Source organism: Herpailurus yagouaroundi, unplaced genomic scaffold (genome assembly GCF_014898765.1).
Source record: "Herpailurus yagouaroundi ecotype Mexico unplaced genomic scaffold, PumYag 77, whole genome shotgun sequence".
NCBI lineage: Eukaryota > Metazoa > Chordata > Mammalia > Carnivora > Felidae > Herpailurus > Herpailurus yagouaroundi.
This window is the reverse complement of record NW_024412388.1, coordinates 91,233,634-91,253,793: the sequence shown is the minus strand read 5'-3', so window position 1 is coordinate 91,253,793 and position 20,160 is coordinate 91,233,634.

The following is a 20,160-nucleotide window of genomic DNA, read 5'->3' as shown; positions in this document are numbered from 1 at the left end:
TGACTTTTAGGTCAACACAGCTCCTTGGTTTTCTTTTTTTCCTACTAATTACTCTTTCTCAATCTATTATTTGATACTGTATTGTGTATTCCCTCTATTTTGAACACTCTGACAACCAGGTTTATGGTAACTTACTCAATCCCATAAGCCAGAAATGATTAGGCAGGGGTCTTTGCCAGACCCCAGTTTAGTCATTCAGTCTTACTCCCAGAAATTTAAAATTAATTTTGAAATAGTCACTGTCCACTAGCTGTTTATCAAAACCAAACTTGACATTTGGGGTCACATTTGGCGATATGTCTGGTGAGGGCAGAATTTTGAGATAGCTCCAAGGATTCCCATTCCCTGATGTGCATGCCTTGTATAATTCACGCCTTCATAAGTGTGGAATGTGGATGAGACTGAGAATATGGTGGATTTCTTCTAATAATTGGATAAGGTTATGTTGACAAAGGAGGAAGGATTTTGCTGATGTAACTAAGGTTTCTGATCAGTTGACATCGAGAAATCAAAAGAAGACAATCCTATGTAGGCCTGGCCTAACCAGGTGAAGCTACATGGGAGATGGCCCTTCCTAAAAGATGAAATTTGGTGGATGACAGAGATTTTCCTGCTGGCATTGAAAAATCCAGCTGCCTTGAAGACATGAACAGACTGATCCAAAGAAGATATAGAGGTGACCAACAGGACCATGAAAATATGCTCATCATCACTTATCATCAGGGAAATGCAAATCAAAACTACAGTGAGATATCACTTCACTCATGTCAGAATGGCTAAAATCTACAACACAGGAAACAACAGGTGTTGGAGAGAATGTAGAGAGAGGGGAACCATCTTGCTCTTTTGTTGGGAATGCAAACTGGTGTAGCCACTCTGGAAAACAGTATGGTGTTCCTCTAATAGTTAAAAATAGAACTATCCTGTGATTCATCAATAGCACTACTAGGTATTGACCCAAAGAATACAAATGTACTAATTCAAAGGGATACATGCACCCCAATTTTAATAGCAGCATTCTCTACAATAGCCAAATTATGGAAACAGCCCAAGTGTCCATTGACTGATGAATGGATAAAAAGATGAAATATTACTCAGCCATAAAACAGAATAAAATCTTGCTATTTGCAATGATGTGAATCAAGCTAGAGAGTATTATGCTAAGCAAAATAACTCAGAGAAAGACAAATACCATATGATTTCACTTATATATGGAATTTAAGAAAAGAAAAAAAAAACAAAAGGGAGAAAAAGACAAAGGGGCAAACCAAGAAACAGAGTCTTAACTGGAGAACAAACCAATGCTTCCCAGAGGGGAGGTGTGTATGTGTGGGGGGTGTGTTAAATATGTGCTGAGATTAAGGAGTGCACTTGTCATGATGAGAACTGGGTGATATATGGAAGTGTTCAATCACTGTATTGTCCACCTGAAACTAATATTACACTTGTATCTTAACCAGCTGGAATTAAAACTTAAAAAAAAAAGCAAAAGAAAAATCCATATGCCTTTATTCCTATAGCCACAAGGAACTGAATTCTTCCAACAAGCAATGAATGTTGAAGAGCACCCAGAGTCTCAGCTGACACTGTGGTTTCAGCCTGTTAAGACCCTGACAGATAATCCAGTTAACCTACCAAGTCCAGACTCCTGACCTTTGGATACAGTGAAATAATGAATTGGTATTATTTCAAACCATTAAGCTTCTGGTAATTTGTTACATAGCAATAGAAAATGAACACGTTTTTGCAGAACCACAGACAACCAAATAGGAGAGGTGGAAAGTATTGATGAGAGGGAGAGGGATAGAGGAAAAGAGAGAGGGAGTTAAGGAGAGAGAGGGAGAATGTGATCTAAACTAAAAAAAAAAAAAAAAAAAAAAAAAGCTGAACTCAAGAGACTCATAGAAAAACAAAGGAAATATATGCTTCTATTTCTGATGGTTTTTCAGTTCCTGATTCTAGTATCTCATGAGACCTGTCTGCATTTTTTTTTTTTTACCATATGATAATTCTGACTAGCTCAAGCACAAACTCCTAAATTAAGCTAGCTCATATGGGTTTTTATTACTTGGAATTGAAAGGCCTTAACTAAGACCTCATAATATTTTTGTTTCATAAAAAATAAAATAAGATTGAAATAGTCTCTTACTGAGAATGGTGAATTGATAACAGTGCTTCATAAGTCCATGTGCAGAATGAGTATATGTAAATATTAATTCCTTGAGTGACTCCATTTATTACATAAATTCTCTCACATGAAGAAGCTGGTTTGATGCTCTCGAAGGTATGTTTTTTTTGATACCCACCAGCTCCTACCCCATTCCATCCTATCACATTCCTCACATATGACTCTATTACTGTTCTAGCAAATGAAAAAGCTAACCCTTTTTCCTTTCCCCATATGTCTGATTAAAATATTCAAACACAGTGTTTGGTAGATTTATATTTTGTCCTAAAAGAGGCATTAACTGTAGCAGATGATGCTTGCACCAAACACACAACCCCTCAGCCCCCTACCTTGATAATTATAGAATTTCTCTGCCAGACATTTATTACCCTTCCACCTCCAGCCATGGAGGAGTATAAGTGTTTAGCTCATGCCCACAGGGAAAACCGGAAGTCCCCGACTTTGATATCTCAATGACAGATGAGTAATGGTAAATAAGTATTTCACATTTCTTTGTTGGGATAATACTAAAACGCACTGCACAATGTCTCCCCAACTTCCCAGTGGGGTTAAGCCCCTATTGCCATGGAAATCTGCTTGATGATATATCTTTTGCTTTCCTTCCCTCTACTCCCCCTTTCCACGCTCTCTTCTCCTATTCTACCCAAAAACCTACTTACAAAGATCTTTGCCTCTAGCATTTGATCAAAATTATTCTTGCATGTTCAATAATTATATCTTTATTATATGCTAGGTCAATGGAAACCAGGACTAAGAAGGAAGAATCCTTTCTGCAAAAGGTGGAGCCTGGTGGGAGGAGCAGCCAGTGCTGGAGATACCCTCCAAAAGCAGAGGAAGGGAAAGGGAAATGGTTTCTCTCTTGAAACTACCATTGGCACAAACTGTCAAAAGGTGGTTTGCAGGAGAGTCTAGGAAATGAAGCTCTCTGCATTAGTGAACAGAGCAGGGGAAGCACAAGGAATGTATTTTAGAGCAAACAGGCTGTAGCAGCCATGAGAGCTCTGAATTACCTCTCAGATCACTGACTGCCTGGAGCTTAACTGATGAAAAACTCTGGCTTCTGTGCTCTGAAATACATCACAGAGAGACCATAACTCACATGAACTGCTCCCCAAAAATGATAGCATGTAGCAGGGATACTATGGCAGTCCCATTCCTGGGAGATGAGCAAGTCCTCTGATAGTGACTTTGCCTCATGGATGGTTTTTTAAAAATTAATTAATTAATTAATTAATTAAAAAATTGTTTTTAATGTTTATTTATTTTTGAGACAATGCGAGAGACAGAGTGCAATCAGCGGAGGGGCAGACAGAGGGAGACACAGAATCTGAAGCGGGATCCAGGCTCTGAACCGTCAGCCCAGAGCCTGACGCGGGGCTCAAACTCACAAACCGTGAGATCATGACCTGAGCCAAAGTCGGACACTTAACTGACTGAGCCACTCAGGCACCCCGCCTCATGGATATTTTGACCAAATTTTCTTACAACTGCACCACAGTCTAGGACTTTTAATATTTGTTGTTTCTTTCCTGTTCCTTTCTTCCACACGGACCTACACCACAGTCTCACTGGCTTTTCTTATGTCCTTGGGCTCACTCCCCATTTTCTCTCCTGGTGTTCCCCAAGGAATATCTTTCATGTCTAATTCCATTTTGTTCTGTCTGCTTCTTAGAAGGATCAAACTGACACTCAGGCATAGATACAAATAAACAAAAGACATGCAGCAAACTAGAAGAATTATTTATAACAGAAAATCAAATCAATGATATGAAATGAAAAATAACCTTATAAAAATGAAGAAAGGATATAAACAGTGAACTCATAGGAAATGAAATGACCAAAATGATACAATATTTAATTTTTCTAATACTTAGGGAAATAACATCTACATTTAAGTTGAGATACCATTTTGACTAGTCAAAGAATGGAAACCATTAACAATCGATAATGAAAAGAGGTTAGTCACTCTCTTGTATGGCTGGTAGGAGTGTTAAATGTTACTATATTTCTCTTTTTAAATTTGCCAATGACTCTTATATTAGTTTGCCAGAACTCCTATAACAAAGCTCCACAGACAGGATGGGTAAACAACACAAAGTTATTTTCTCATGGTTCTGGAGGTTGGAATTCTATGGTCAAGATGTAGGAAGGTTTGATTTCCTCTGAGGCCTCTCATTTTGGCTGGTAGGTGCCTACCTTCTAGCTGTGTGTCACATGGTTGCTCCCAAGTCTGTGTTGCCTATGTCCTATTCTTCTCTTCCTATAAGGATGCCAGTCATATTGGATTAGATCCTCTCTGACATGAACTAATTTTACCTTAATTATCTGTTTAAAGGTCTAACTACAAATACAGTACATTCTGAGATACTGGGGGCTAGGACTTCAACATACAAATTTGGGGGATACAGAATTCAGCCCATAACAACTATGAAGTTGATAAATGGGCATACCTTGTAACTCAGAAACTCCACAGAAAAATATAAACTTTGTAGGTCCCTTCCTTTGGGAACTTAACCCAATCTAAACCACAGTAATCTTTTCTATCCTGCTGTTTCAGTGGGGATGGATCTCCATGCTCTCTTTCAAAATTCTGTGACTCAAGTCAGAATATTCTACCTCCTTACCCACAGTTGATTGTTTTCTACCATCTGGGTATATATGACTCAGACTAGACTAATCAGTGTGGCTATTGGATCTTTCCAAATATTCTAGAAAGTTACTCTCTCTTCTTGAATGTTGGCTTGGACAGCTGGATATACTCTTTCTACCACAGCAAAAGAAACTATCTTAGAATGACACTGAACAGAGAAAAAGGGAGATATAGATAGACAGATGCCTGATGACATTGTTTAACCCATAATCTAATAGTTCTTGAATTACATGCACTTTTTGGTTTCCCAATTATATTAACCAATAAGTTGATTTTGCTATTGAGCTCATTGAATTGCATTTTTGTCATGTGTAATCAAGGAGTCACAAACATGTACTCACACGCACTCAAAGTTTTAAAAATATGTACTCAAAGTTTTAATTACAAAAATATTCACTGAAATATTTTTAAGTTAAAAAATAAAAATGTTTTGTATTCCTTTAATATTGCAAACACTTAACAAATTGTGTTATAGCTACACTGTGAAATGAGTTGAATCTATATGCAATGATGTGTAAACCTGATAATATATTTGTTAAATAAAGAAAGCAATTGCTGAATAAAAGTATGGTCCTATTTATATGTGTATGAATATATATGTAAATGTATTAAGAATATAGTACTTATAATGGCAGGAGTGGAATTGGAATTGGTTTTGAGATGAAGATTTTCATCATTTATGATTTTTTTATATTTAATATATACTTTCATAATATTTTTTAAATGATACTTTGAGCTTCTGAGTTACTTACCTGATCACGTTGCCAGATCATTATAGTAGGTGCCTAAGAGATGTTTATAGATATTTATATTTAAGGGTGTGATAGGCAGATTAATGCTGGCCATCCCCCATGGGCATTCCCTGATTGGTGAAACCTGGGAATGTATGAGTTTACATGGCAAATAGTATGCAGATTTGATTAAGGTTAAAGACCTTGAGATAGGAAGAGTAGCTTGGATTATCCAGGTGGTCCCAATCTAATCACACGGGTTCATAAAAGCAGAGAACCTTTTCTGGCAGCAGAGAACCAGAGAGATGGCAGCATGATTAGCACTCCACCTACTGTTGCTGGGTTTGAAGAAAAAGGAAGGGGACATGATCCAGGCAATATGCGTGGTCTCTAGAAGCAAAAAAAAAAAAAAACAAAACAAAAAAGAAAAAACAAAAAAAACAAAAAACAAAACACACACAAGAAAACAGATTATTCCCTAAAGTCTCTAGAAAGGAATGCAGCCTTGTAACTAGCAGGCCCTTTAATTTTTGCTAAGTCAGACAGTGTTGGACTTCTTACCTACAGAACTGTAAGACACAGTAGTCCCCCCTTGTCCGTGGGTTATACTTTCCAAGACCCCCAGTGGATGCCTGAAACCATCCACAGCACTGAAGCCTATATATACCATGTTTTTTTTTTTTCCCTATGCATACATATCTATGATAAAGCCTAATTTATAAATTAGGCACAGTCAGAGATTAGTAACAACAGCAAGGACATAAAACAATTATCACAATATACTATAATAAAAGGTATGTGAATATGGTCTCTCTCTCAAAACATCTTACTGTACTGTACTCACCTTTCTTCTTGTGATGATGTGAGATGGCAAAACGCTATGAGATGAGATGAAGTGAGGTGAATGATGTAAGCAGTGTAATGTAGCTCTAGGCAACTATTGACTTTCTGCTTCCTGCTGTGGTTGACCTTGGATAACTAAACCCCTGAAAGTGAAACTGAAGATGAGGGTAGACTACTGTAATAAGGTTGTATTGTTAAGCTACCAAGTTTGTGGTTATTTATTACAAAAGCAATACAAATTCAATGTTCAAAAAATGACTATTAATTATGTTAAAACTGTGGAAGTTAGCTTGATACAAGCATCGTTTCATTCACTCTAAGCGTTTGCGTGCCTTTTGGGTGCCCAGACACTCCTTATGTCACATTACTATAGAAAATCAATGCCTACAGAAAAGGAAAAATGTACTCAGTTTAGTGTGCAGATGAACATGAACACACACTATATAGCAGAAAATATGTGCTTGAGCTTGAATCTTAATTAAATAACTCACATGCTTGAACTTCAAGTTATGGAATATTTCATCAAGAAGGAGTCAAATAGGAAAATGCCCTAGATTTCAAAATGGAACAAGGCCCAGATGGATTCACAGAAAGGCTGCAGTTCTCTTCTGAAAAGTGCAGACGCAGATTGTTAACTAGATATAATGGAGCCATTCAACAGAAACTCAAAAATGCAAAAAATAACAGTTTCATCCCAATTCTCGTGTGAGTAGGAAATTGTTCTTTAACTACTAAAGTAACATGAGCTTAGGAAAGGGAAAACTAATTTTGCAGCTGCATTTATTATGAATATAACATTGGAAAGAACAGAGATAAACCAGTGGCAGATGACTTTATAACAGTTTGAGATCATACCTACATATGCCATATCTGTTACAATTTCATGTAACAGATATATTAATTAGGTGAAGCAAGTGAGAAGGAGTAGCAAAAGATGAAAGATAAGGCTTTTCTAAAAAAGTTCACTTTATTTATTTTGAGAGACAGAAAGAGAGCATGGAAGGCGCAGAGAGAGAGAGGGAGAGAATCCCAAGCAAGCTCCACTGGCAGTGCAGATGTGGGACATGAATTCATAAACCACAAGATCATGACCTGAGCTGAAATCAAGAGTATGGACGTTTAACTGACTGAGCCACCCAGGTGCCCCAAGCCTTCATTTTTATAGTTAGAGTGTTTGAGTAAAGGAATATCAAATATGATTGTGATAATGATAATAATGAAAATTACTGTCTATATTCTCAGATGTGGCATGATCAGTGTACTCAACATTAAGAAATCACACATCTTAATTATTGCTAGAATAGGAAGCATAGCTAATTAGTAAATTAAATATTTTATTTTTTTAAGTGTATTTATTTATTTAGAGAGAGAAAGAGAGAGAGAGAGAGAGCAGGGGAGGGGCAGAGAGAGAGGGAGAGAAAGAATCCCAAGCAGGCTCTGCACTATGAGATGGAGCCTGATGCAGGGCTCGAACTCAGGAACTACAAGATCATGACCCAAGCTGAAATCAGGAGTCAGATGCTTAAACCACTGAACTAGGTGCCCCATAAATTCAATATTTAAAATATATTCATGTATAAGCATTGGTTTCTGTTATTTTGCTTTAAACTCTACTGTATAATTTGAATGTTCAAAAGAGCCTGCCTCTGTCATTAGTTACCTCTATTACATACATACATATATACAAACATATATTACCATATATGTTAATAGGTCCTAAGTATTATTATTTACTATTACATTATATATCCCAGAATTTCAGAAATATGGATCTTATTACTTATTAACCTTTTGAAATTCCAGAAATCAAACTCCTTGCCTTCACTGAACTCAAAGATAACTTTTAGCTTTTCTTTCTGTTCAACATATTTTTCTGTCTTTCTTATTCATTTTATGCACATAATCTCAACCACTTCCTGTTCAATTGTAGTCTTCATTTTCAGAACTTAGTTACTTGCTCTCTTCTCCTTCTCCTCCCTCCCTTTGTTTCTTCCAGTCTTCCCTTCCTCCTCTTCTGCATATAAGCATCTACTATGTGCTAGAGACTACACTAAGCCTCAAGAATACACAGATGAATAATGACCTCAGTGAGTTAGCATGTTTGCAAGACAGGCTAATAAAATAAGAAAGTTTTAATGGAGTTTAAAATATTATAAGGGAAAATGCTATGGGAAAACAAAAGAGTGACAAAATACCTATGGGAATCAGGGAAAGCTTGCCATTGGAAGTAATGCTCAAATTGGGTTTTAATCCATAAGAAAGCTGATCAGGTGAAGAAAGAGAAACATAGCTCTGCTTTTTTGCTATTTTTTTTTTACAATTATTTTGCTATTTAAAATATTTGCTGTGTAAAATATTTTTTACAAATATTGTGCTATTATTTTTTACAATTTTATTTTATTTTATTTTTTGGCTTTTGACAGCATAGCACTCAAAATTTTGGTATTTATTCTGAATGTAGTGGGGGTAGATTAAGGATTCTAAGAAAATATTCTGATAGTTCTTTCTTATAGTTGCTATTTTTCTGTTCTGCTTATTCCAGCAGAAGGTGAACTTTGGATGCTGAATTCATAGCTGGCAACTTGTGTAGCCTCTAGTTTTGTCTGAAAGTTTTGATTCTGACCTAATGCAGTGTAATGTGCCAAATAATTATGATAAAATTAAATTAGTTAATACATATAAAATACTCAGCACAGCACTTCCCTCATTAGCTCTTTTTTTATTAAAATTTTTTTAAGTGTTTATTTTTGAGGTTGGTGGGGGACGGGGGAAGAGTGGAGGAGGGACAGAGAGAGAAGGAGACACAGAATCTGAAGCAGGCTCCAGGCTCTGACCTGTTAGCACTGAGCCTGACACATGGCTTGAATTCACGAACCACAAGATCATGACCTGAGCCAAAGTCAGACACTTAACCAACTGAGCCACCCAGGCCCCCCTCACATGTTAGCTCTTAATCAGCAAAATAATCTATCTTAGATGAAGAAAGCCTAAAGCAGAGAATAAGGAAGAGATGATGGTTTGAACTTTTAGTTCTGAAAATAAAACTTCACCATTTAACTGGGTCTTATACCAACAAAAATTCCTATATTGTTAAAATATATATATAGTCTTTTTCTGTTATGGTATAAAAACATGAAGTCCTCTTTCTAGAAGTTTTGTTCTAAAGAAAAGATGGACGTTGGAGGTGAAAAGTTGGGGTGAGATAATATGTTGAATTTAATTTTTTAAAAAGATTAAATCAACACTGTTTGTGAATTGAAGATAGAATAAGTCAAAGCTATAAGAGTCAATAATTAGTAACCAAACAGGTAATTGTCAGGATGATCCCAGAGGGGACATTAGGGGCTGTGATCCTGGAAAAACGTCTTACTAGAAAACGAGTAACACTTGTTCTCAGTCAGAAAGGAGTTAACTTGCTTCTTAATTGTCCCTGAAAGATTCATTGAACTCTTAATGTATACACAAGATACCTACCCTATCTGAGACTTGATTCCGTGTTCAAAAGTTCACGTAATAACACGGCCTAATTCTGAAACAATGCCAAGCTCTAAATACAACTTTTAGTTGCTTCCACAATTATTTTGTGAGTGATTATGTATCTATACCACATTTCTTTGGGGACATTTGTACTTTAAATGAATCTGTATTTTATCACATTTCCTTTGAGAATAAGAATAGAGTTATCATTCACTTACTTTTGACAACCACTGATTTCTTTAGTCTTGCACATTTTAGTGTTGTTTTTTTAAATTCTTTACAAAATATGTTTAGTTCTATGAAGAATTACATAGAACTTAAGTGGGAATTTAATCAAATGTCCAGATGAGAGTACCAGCTCTTGGTTTATTCTGTATTATTCCCTCTGAACTATTTCTCTCATGCTAAGAACTTGCATCTAATTTGGGGAAGATTTTAGGCAAAGCTAATTTTATCATTATTGCATTCCAGGTTTTCTGCCTCCCACAGAGGGTCTACATTGTGTTTTAGTCTACTCTGAAAGCACCCATTTTTAAACTTTTAAAGTTGAAACTGTACATAAATTATTTCATCTGTCCACCATCTGTGTCTTCTTATCTGTGCATTAATTCTTAATTTTTGATTATCTGTTAAACTTAATCATGATGGAAATTACTGAAAAATAAAAATAGAACACCAAGTTCATAAATTCCTTCAACAGATATTAGTATTCATAATTATATATGTAGAAATCTAAGAAGCTTGGAGCCTGAGAAATGCTTAAGTAACATGTAACAACAAATATATTCCAATGGAACCAGCCTCTACAAGACAGAAGTTGCCATCATATGGCCTGTAGCTCAAATCCACCACAGATGCTATCTGTTTACTTTATACAGTCTTTTTAAAACATTTGAGTTGTGGTAGACATTTTGAAATCTGAAGTTTACATGTTATTTTTAAAAATCGAGCTTTACTTATATTTGAAAATAATATATGTGATAAGGGGTTAATATACAAAATACATAAAAAACTTACACAAGTCAACACTAAAAAACCAACCAACCAAATAATCCAATTAAAAAATGGGAAGACAAGGTGCCTGGGTGGCTCAGTTGGTTGAGCGTCTGACTTCGGCTCAGGTCATGATCTTGCAGTCCATGAGTTCAAGCCCCATGCCAGGCTCTGTGACAGCTCAGAGCCTGAAGTCTGCTTTGGATTCTGTGTCTCCCTCTCTCTTTGCCCCTCCCCTACTTGTTCACTCTCTCCCTCTCTGTGTCTCTCTTTCTCTCTCTCTCAAAAATAAACATTAAAAAAAAACTAATAGAATAGACATTTTTCTAAAGAACACATACATTATGGCCAGCAGACATATGAAAAGATGCTCATTATCACTTACCATCAGGGAAATCCAAATCAAAACCACAGTGGGATATCACCTTATACCTCTCCAACTGACTAAAATCAAAAAGACAAGAAATAACAAGTGTTGGCAAGGATGTGGAGAAAAAGGAACTCTCATTCACTGTTGGCGGGAATGTACATTGGTACAGCCACCGTGAAAAACAGTATGGAGGTTGTTCAAAAAATTAAAATAGAAAGCCATATTATTCAATAATTCCACTACTGGATATTTACTCAAAGAAAACAAAAATACCAATTTGGAAAAATATATGCACCTTTGTGTTTATTGCAGCACTATTCACAAGAGCAAAGATTTGGAAGTAACCCATATGTCCATTGATAGATGAATGGATAAAGAAGGGGAACCTGGGTAGCTCGGTTGGTTGAACATCCAGCTCTTTTATTTATTTAAAAATTTTTTCAATGTTTACTTATTTTTGAGAGAGAGAGAGAGATAGAGGATGAGCAGGGAGGGGCAGAGAGAGAGAGAGAGGGAGACACAGAATCTGAAGCAGACTCCAGGCTCTGAGCTGTCAGCACAGAGCCCAACATGGGGCTTGAACCCATGAACCATGAGATCATGACCTGAGCTGAAGTCAGATCTCAACCGACTGAGCCACCCATGTGCTCCAAGCATCCAGCTCTTGATTTTGGCTCAGGTCATGATCTCAGGATCATGGGATCAAGCCTCATGTTAGACTCCATGCTGATGTGGAGCCTGCTTAGGATTCTTGATCTCTGTCTCTCTCTCTTCCTCTGTCCCTCTTCCCTACTCTTGCTCTTATCTCAAAGAAGGAGAAAGAAGTAAGAAGAAGAAGGAAGAAGGAAGAAGGAAGAAGAAGAAGAAGAAGAAGAAGAAGAAGAAGAAGAAGAAGAAGAAAAAGAAAAAATAAGATGTGGCTGTTATATAGCCATAAGAAATGATAAGATTCTGCCATCTGTGACAACATGGATGGACCAAGAGGTATAATTCTAAGTAAAACACATCAGACTGAGAAAGACAAAACCATGATATCACTCATATGTGGAATCTAAAAACAAAACAAAACATATGAATAAACAAACAAAAAGTAGAATCAGTCCTATAAATACAGAGAAAAAACTGATGGTTTCCAGAGGGAAGAGGTTTGGAGAGATGGGCAAAATGGGTGATGGGGCGTGGGAAGTACAAGCTTCCAGTTATGGAATGAATAAGTCATGGGAATAAAAGGCACAGTGTAGGGAATATACTAAAGATATTGTAAGAGTGTTGTGTGGTGACAGATGACAGCTATGCTTGTGAGCATAGTGTAATATATGGAGATGCTGAATCACTATGTTGTACACCTAAAACAATAGTAATAGCAATAGTAATAGTAACAGTAATAGTAATGTAATTTAATTAATGTAATAGTTGTGTGTCAACTATACTCAAAAAAAAAAAAAAAAGACTAACTTCTCTTATCAAACTACGAGCTCTAGGAGCAAAGGATCCATGTTCATGCATGGTTAAGATGGGCTGGGCAAGGCTGGAGCATGAGCTCTAAAGTTGTCTCAGTCCCTAACTGGTTTGCTTCGGTCATCAGAGGAAATATAAAAGACAAAAACAAAACAAAACACACACACACGAAACAGATGATTCAGGGCTTGTAGGACCTATTGGAAACTTGTTCTTTGTGACATGCTTCAAGTAATAGGGAGCTACTGAAAAGCTTTTAGCAGGCAAATGGAATGAAGAGAATTAAAAAAAAAATTCAGTTTATTTTGACAGAGACAGAGACAGTGCGAGTGGGAGAGGGGCAGGGACAGAGAGAGACTGAGAATCCTAAACAGGCTCTGTGTTGCCAGCACAGAGCCCAACACAGGACTTGAAATCATGAAACCACAAGATGATGACCTGAACCGAAACCAAGAGTCCTACACTTAACCAACTGAGCCACCCAAGCACTTTGAAGAGATTTTTTAGTATTGAAATGATCATTCTGGCTGCTGTGTAGATAACAGGTTTGGATTGATCAGAGTAGAAGTAGCAAAGCCAGTCAGAAAGCTATTGAAGTGTTCCAGGCATGATAAGACTATAAGTGACAAGTGGGGGAAAAAAAAGGATAAATTTGGGGCAAAAAAATCATGACATGAATCATCAGTGACCAGTGGATTGAATACACGGAATTTCTGAGAAAGAGGTAAAGAAGGAAACTTTTAGATGACAGGGCTGCTCAATGAGATAGATTGCTGGAGGAGGGCTGGATTTATCAGAGTAAAGATGCTATGTTCAGAGTTGGAAATGTGTTTGAAGTCTGTTGAGATCCTAGTATTCATGGAGAGGTTTTGACTGGAGATCCCAAAGATAAATGCTATAGAGTGAAAGGAAAATGAAAGGCCTGGAAGAGAAGAATAGTCCAGGAAAAGGGAATACAAGGAATAATTAGGGAAGTATAACAAAATCAGAATGATGAACAAACATAGAAAATAAGAAAATATATTATTAAAAATGGAATTTTCAGAGTGTTAAATGCTTATAAGATGTCCTGTAGAAGAGAAAATGAAAAATGTTCATTGTATTAGGATCAAAGTGCCTTTTACAATTAAACCATAACATAAAAGAAGCTTCACAATTTATACTTTAAGGTTCTAGTATTAGTTATGAGTTTATTCTTTAATAAGATTTTTTAAAGAACTGAATTTATTTTAATATTTTCAATTTTGGTCTGACTTAATTTTATTCATCTTTTGATTTTACATTTGATCTTAGGTTGACAAAATTAAATGGATCACAACCTTCAGAATCAGAATATTGCTTTTTTTTTTCTCCAAAGAGAATCCCTATATATTTATTTTATTATTCATTTATCATCCTTTATCTCATTTTCCCTACCCCCATGCTACCTATAGTTTGTAGGTAGGTAATGTATGCCTTAAAACCATTTATATATTTCCTTGTTTAAAAATCATCATCATGATCTCATATCTACAAAATTACATTAGTGGACCTGTAGGGGTGATTTGTTTTTCCTCTTAATATTTGCCTTTGAGGGGCGCCTGGGTGGCTCAGTCGGTTGGGCGGCCGACTTCGGCTTAGGTCATGATCTCAGGGTCCGTGAGTTCAAGCCCTGCGTCAGGCTCTGTGCTGACAGCTCAGAGCCTGGAGCCTGTTTCTGATTCTGTGTCTTCCTCTCTCTCTGACCCTCCCCTGTTCATGCTCTGTCTCTCTCTGTCTCAAAAATAAATAAACGTTAAAAAAAATTAAAAAAAAATTTTGCCTTTGATCCATCTTGAGGTCCATGTTGATATATGTAGATTAAATTAACTGCTGTAAGATGTCTTATTGTTTCTATATATTGCATTCTATTTACCCATTCATTGCTGAACACTTAGATTATTTTCCTCTCTTTGCTATTACAGAATATACACACTTATGTATGCATACACATACACACAGAGTCATGGATATCCTTATATGGGTCTATTTACTTGGCTTAAATTTTGCTAGGATGTATAAATACTGGGGCATGGAGTTCCTGGCTTGTAAAATACATATAATTTAAGGTTCATTAAATACTTGCAAAATTATTTCCAGAATGGCCACATCCATTTTTTTTTTTCAACGTTTTTTATTTATTTTTGGGACAGAGAGAAACAGCATGAACGGGGGAGGGGCAGAGAGAGAGGGAGACACAGCATCGGAAACAGGCTCCAGGCTCCGAGCCATCAGCCCAGAGCCTGACGCGGGGCTCGAACTCACGGACCACGAGATCGTGACCTGGCTGAAGTCGGACGCTTAACCGACTGCGCCACCCAGGCGCCCCTATTTTCATAAGCTTTCCTGTGCTAGGGCCTGAGGACCTTTATTATAACTTAGAGAATATTTGGTAGGTTTTATATTTAGAAATTCTCATGGTTTGCTTCGTTTCAAGTCTTAAAAGATTTCTCAATAGGTGTGTTTCCACTGATACGCTCTGAAAAGAATAATCAGATTTCATACACACAAATCTTAAGAATTCTTCCAGCTATCTTTTTTACTTTATTTATGCATTCATCAACACAAGTGTTTATCAACTTATTGTACTTTTAGCTTTCTTATCTCTTTTATCTAAGCATTTTTATGCTCTGGTCAGCACCTCTGAATGCCATGTGGTTGACAGAACTATTTATTATGATGTTATTCTGTGGAAATAGGTTGAAGAAAAGAAGAGCATGCATGTTCTTAAAATGGTGGTGGTGGTGGGGGAAGATTGGTGGATGTTTTAGTTGAAGTATTTCATTACTTATTTATTTTATTTTCTGTCTTGAGATCTCACTTAGAAGGAGACAAGGTACAGAATATCCTATAAAGCTCTTTATTCTGGAATGCACTTGATAAATTGTCTGCTAAGAAATTATCTTATACTAAGTAATATTCTGAGATTGACTTACTTCACAAAATTTTACATATCTATAATTGAACAACAATAACAACATACAGATGGAAAAAGAAAATTGAGTTGATTTCCATCAATTTCAGTAGCTTCAGAGAAATATTTTTCGGATGAAATTATCTCTTTTATTTTCTCTCAGGGGTGAAACTGTTTTTCCAATTGTTTCCCTCAAATTTTAGCAGTATAAAATAATACATAAAAGATATCAAGTCAAGATGCTGAAAGGAAGTTTTATCCAATTTTCCTCCCCAACTCTTATTGAAATGACTAATAGAATATTCAAGTTTGAAAAAACAATCTGAAACTGCTTTTAATTAGAGAAGGATGCTACTCACAAATAAGGAATAATAAAGAATTAGTATTAGATCTAAAGCATATAGAACTGGACTTGAGGAGGTCACCAAGGAACATTTTATACTTGCTTCTTTTCCTAAGAAACAGTACCATTCCCAGGGATGTTACTCGAGAACATCTAAGCAGAAACCCATTAAAAGTTACTGATTTGGGGGTGAGCCTGAGAGGCTCAGTCAGTTAAGTATAAGACTCTTGATTTTGGATCAGGTCATGGTCTCATGGCTCATGGGATCGAACCCCATGTAGAGCTCCATGCTGACAGCACAGAGACTTCTTGGGATTCTCTCTCATCCTCTCTCTCTCTGCACCTCTCGCATCTCTCTCAAATTATATAAAATAAACTTAAAAAAAAAGTTACTGATTTGTAGTGAGATATGAAAGCCAGAGAAGCCTTGCATCGTATAGGGCGTTTATGGCCTGAGCTTCATTTCCCCCGCCTATTGGGAATGTAGTATTTGAAACCAGTGATGATAACTATACATCATAGTTCAGTTGGTGACTAAAATAAACAGAAAGGCAGCCAGGAGTAGAGCTGGTAACAGGTGTGGCTTGAGGCAAAAAGAATGTGCAGCAAAACCACAAAGTTGCCTAGTACAGGATCTGCTCAAACTCCAGAGGGACCTAATAAGTTGATCACCTTTGCTGCAGGCTCACCCTTCCTAGAGAAGGAAAGACACACATATGAGGTTCCTCTGTTAGGTTACTCTAGATTTTTTTCCCCACTAACCTCAGGTAGCTTGATCTTTGAACTGATAATGCAATTTTATATCAACCACTTCTTTAGCTTAACATCTTTATTTTGGATGGATCTATGTGAGGTTTCTCTAACAAGATGAGGAAAGCAGTCTTTGGCTGTGATCAATGACTTAATGAAATAAACAAGACGTAGAAATACTATTTAGTATAGCAGCAGAAAAGTGACATGAAATTAAGATACTTTTGCTTTTCCCTTGTTCTAGGTTTTATTTAAGTTTGGATATACAGACATACTTTTAAAAGCCTAGAGAATAAAATTTGGGGAATGGGTTCAGGGTTCCTTGACATTTTTGGATATATTAATTTAAATAATGTTCATAACATGGTTCAAAATAACAGATTAGCCTATTTGTCTAGCCAGTAACAAAAATCTACATGCCAATCTTCTAAAATATTTGGAATCAATCAGTTCTAAGCATTCTTTTTGTTTGGGAATTAATTTAAAAAAAAGACGACTTTATTGGTGATCGTTCTGGAGGTTCAGAGTGAGATTTTACATTTGAATATTTCCTCTAGGTCTCATGAAAAGATATATTCATCTCTAGTTCTCCGTGACATAAGCCCATGAACTGAATATGTGCCATACTCCCTTGCTAGTAGAGGCTGGCTTTCATCTCAGAAGTTAAAAATGCTGAATATGCACTTTCTCTATTTTTTTTGTCTTTCTTTTTTGTTAATGAATGCAACCACAGCAAATCCTGACCAATGGAATCTTGCTGGACAACTTTTGGGAAATGTTTTCCTATATAATAAAGAGATAATCACCAGAGTGCCCCCTTCCTCATGCTAAACGTTGTTCCTAACTGTGATGTTCAGAACTGTTGCAGCTATCTTATGTTCAAGAGGCAGACATCACCAGCACACTGAAGATTTCAGAGCAACTATATGCTTGATATAAGACTCAGTATCTGCATACCTTTGGAACTTCTTGTCCTGATCTTTTTATTACATGAGACAAGACACAACTCTTCATGTGCCAGTTTTCTGGCCTCTGATGATTCCCTGGCTGATGTTGATGCTGGAGAAGATGAAGAATTGTTCTAGTTTTCAATGTCTTCTGAATGCATCTTTATTGTAATCCCAAATGTTCTGTTCATCAGTTACTAGTTTCAGAGTTTTGATTTCTTGATTCTGTCATAAGAAATAGTGACTGTATGTGTGTGTGTATTTGTGTGTGTGTGTGTGTATAAATATTAATGTATAACCATATTGTAGCTTCATTTTGTTTAACTCAAATTTAGTCTTATTTTTTAGAGCATTAAGTTGGACAGTTACATCAATTATAAATAAGTGAAAATAGGGTAAGCTATTCCACCATAGATTCTGAGAATAGCAAATGCCAAACTTTCATGAACCTATGTGTGAAAAACATTTGAAACAGGGCTTTGTATCACTATGTCTCTGATGCATATTCTAACAGCAATATACCTAAGGATAAGATAACAGCAGGAGAACTTTTGCACTTGGTAGAGATAATATCCCTGAATAGATCTTTATAGTATTAATATTATAAAATAGAGAAGAACGAAACCCCTCATTTTTGGCCTATAAAAAGATTCCACAATGACAAAAAAAAGCAGAAAAAAATGGTTATACCATTTAAGGATAAGAAAAAATAAGAAGCTTTGAAAAAAATCTTGTTGCAAGAAAAAAGAATAAATGCTAGAATATATCTATGTTTTCAATATAATTCAATATAACTTGGATCCTCTGTAACAAGAGATGAAATGTAGAATGATAAGACAAAAGACACATGACAAAAGTTCTGGCTGAGAGTCAGACTGAAATAAAACAGAGATGGATGAGATAGGAAAATACTAAAATTAAATTAAATGCAGCAGCAGGGAGAAAATTCCCTTATATTTGAGGAAAAAGAAATAACAGAGCTTACGCTACAGAAAGTAATATGGAGGAAAAATATGTTCTAGAATAAGGAGGATAAGGAAAAGGGATGAAAATAACAAGCAAAGGGAGTATGTTTGGAGCACCAAGAACAGAATTAAACCTGGAGATAATTGGTGCTGTCTAGAGAGACCTCAGAGCACAGTGGAATGGAAGCTATAGTTAGAAATACCATAAAGAAAAAGTCAAAGAATGTCACATGTCTGTAGGTTAAAAGGGTTCCGCAGGGTTCCAGGGAAGAAAAGAACTGTACCCATGTCTACATAAATTTGGTGACTTCCTTAAATTTTAATAATACAGAAATAATTGTATAAAATCTAATCAGAATGTTTAAAAAATGAAAAAGGAAAAAAACTGTAGGATATCCACAAAGGAAGAAAATTAGGACTTCCTTTAATCTCACAATATTACATGAAGGAAAATATTAAAAGAATAATTCATCTGCATAGTTTTAAGGAAAATATTTGTGACCTAAGATTTAATTCCCCATTTATCCAGTGAATATAATAAATGAAAGAGTATTAGGTCCTATCATAGTTGTACGTAACTTAAATATATATTGATAACCATATTAGCTAGCCCACATATATATCAGCCTGAAAACTGATTTAAGAGCTCTAAAAAGGAATGTTATAGTATAAGACATTTGTTTTGGGATAACTTCAAATGACCTAGAAATATAATTAAAACAAAGTATAATAAATATTTCAAACACAATAAAATATCCCTTATTTCTTTACCTCTTTACCATTTTTTTTTACCAATATTATGCTTTTACTGAACTCTGATTTTTCCTGAAACAACTTCATCTGCTGGTGTCCATTCTTATGAAGATTTCTTGTTTTCCTATAGAGAGAATATTCCACTACCACTTAAACATTAGGTGTATCCTTTTTTTTTCAAAATTTTATTTAAATTCTAGTTAACATATAGTGTACTATTGGCTTCAGGAGTAGAATTTAGTGATTCATCACTTACGTGTAACACTCAGTACTCATCCCAACAAGTGTCCTCCTTAATACCCATCCCCCACCAATCTCTCTACATCAACCTTTAGTTTTTCTCTATAGTTAAGAGTCTCTTATGGTTTCCTTCCATCTTTCTCTCTCTCTTTTCCCCTTTCCCTATGCTCATCTGTTTTGTTTCTTAAATTTAACATGGGAATGAAAGCTTATGGTATTCGTCTTTCTCTGACTTATTTTGATTAGCATAATACACCCTAGCTCCATCCACATCACTGTAAAAGGTAAAATTTTTCTTTTTGATGACTCAGTAATATTCCATTGTATGTATATGTATGTATGTGTATATATATATAATATATATATATATAAACTCCATTGTGTGTGTGTGTGTGTATATATATATACACACACACATATATGCGCCACATCCTCTTTATCCATTGATGATGGGCATGTGGACTCTTTCCATTTGGCTATTTCCAATTTGGCTATTGTTGACAATGCTGCTATAAACATT